Source organism: Oryzias latipes, chromosome 15 (genome assembly GCF_002234675.1).
Source record: "Oryzias latipes chromosome 15, ASM223467v1".
Classification (NCBI taxonomy): Eukaryota; Metazoa; Chordata; class Actinopteri; order Beloniformes; family Adrianichthyidae; genus Oryzias; species Oryzias latipes.
The window spans coordinates 11,553,407-11,555,121 of NC_019873.2; the positions used below are offsets into that span (position 1 = coordinate 11,553,407).

Sequence of the window (1,715 nt, forward strand, 5' to 3'; positions counted from 1 at the left end):
CGTTATTAAAATCTGATTCAAATTCTTCGTTTTTCATCAGATAAATAACTGAAATAATTTTAAAAATTATCATTCTAAGCCAATCTTTTTAAAATTCCCTTGTTAAAATGTCTGTAAAGTGAGAATTTAGTTTTTTCCCTGCAGTTTAGGTCAAAGAGCTCCAGACTGGATCTGAACAGAAAGGCTCCAGATACCCCCCCCCCCTCCTCCCCAGACCCTGTTGAGCAGCGTTTCTCGCTTAAGAACAGTTTATCAAATGATTGAATAAGGCAGAACATCAATTAAAGATCAGTTTTAATCCAGTTTCTTGAGAAAAGTGTGACTTTAATTTTCAAATCAACATTGTTTTTCTCTTCTTTTTAAATTTTGTCAGGATTTTCGTCTTAATCCATCAATGAATTTAAAGCATTTTCAGGAATCACTCAAAACTAAAAGATCGGTCATTTTTCTCCGTGCAGTTTGGACTCCAAGTTCATACGAGCCGCTCACATCTTTTACGCTTGTCCGCTTGCGCCTCCTGCCGGTAGAACAGGAAACTGCAGTTTTCAAGACTCCGCAGTCAAAAACCTCAGATCAGAGAAAGGATTAATGAATAAAAGTCATCTTTTGGAGTTAAAATGGTCCTAAAAAAAAAAAAGGTGGCGTAAGACTCGTTACCTCTTCATCCCATCCTGCCTCACCCCACGTGACTGAAAAGTGGAGCACAATAGAAAAACTAGAACACAAACAGACAAAAAAAAGGGTTAAAATCTTAGAAAACAGGCTTGAAGGCAAACATTATTTTTGTGTTTAGGCCTTTCTGTTCAGACCCCTATACTTTAGTGACAATATGACACAAAAATGTGCACTTTTCAGCAACGTTTCACATCTTTGAGGTAAACTTGATCAATGTTATGATCAATACAAACTGAGCTGGATTGTTGAGGTCCGTTTTTTTTCCTTCAGTTCTTCCTTTAACTGATTAAAGGGGAAATCAGTGAAACAAAGTTGAAGTTTTCTTGTTCTGAATCTGGAAAAGGTGACACTGTCATTTGTCCAGATGCTGCAGCAGCTGCATTAACTGCTGCAGGACAGAGAATGTGACAAACAGCTGCTTTAACGCAGACATGAACACAAACACACACACACACGTGAACACACACACAGGTGTAATCCCTGCCAGTCAATTTTCACATGTGCCACCGGTCAGCGGGTCAGCAGCTCCACTTTCACTCTGAAACGCCGCTCGCTGTGTGAATTAACCCCGCAGACAGAGAGAGAGCTCATCCCTCCGTCACACACACCTCTTTTACCCCCCCCCCCTCCCCAGCAGCATTTGTCACCAGCGCTGTTATTTCAGGTGCGCTAATGGAGAGACGGATGGAGCTGAAACCAGAAGGAAGAGCAGGAAGCGATGAGTGGCTGGATGGACATGGGGGGGGGGCTAACACCTCCAGGGAGACTGTGAATTGATCAGCACCTTAGAGGATGGAGGGGGGGGGTCTGAAAAAGGAGAGGAGAAAGCAGAAGGATGAGTGGGAAAGGCTAAGTTATAAAAGCAGAACGTGGTGGTGGTGGGGGGGGGGGTGCAGGGGGAGGTGTGAAGACTCATCTTCTCCTGGACGAGTGTGAGTTCAGGCTGCAGAGCGCCAGGGAGCACAGCACAGCCTGGTGGTAATAAAGTACCCCCCTCCAGAGGATCCAGCGCGCCGAGCATCAGTCTGCAGGCTTTAACG

General features: G+C 44.1%; 1 long non-coding RNA gene across 1 annotated transcript; it reads right to left on the minus strand.

The window, feature by feature from the left end:
* Window positions 1–277: 277 nt before the first annotated feature.
* Window positions 278–1,461, minus strand: LOC111948855. Its single transcript, XR_002874852.1, has 2 exons — window positions 658–1,461; window positions 278–567 (listed from the first exon to the last, which is right to left on the minus strand). It is a non-coding gene; the product is annotated as an uncharacterized LOC111948855 (long non-coding RNA).
* Between the last annotated feature and the right edge of the window lie 254 nt (window positions 1,462–1,715).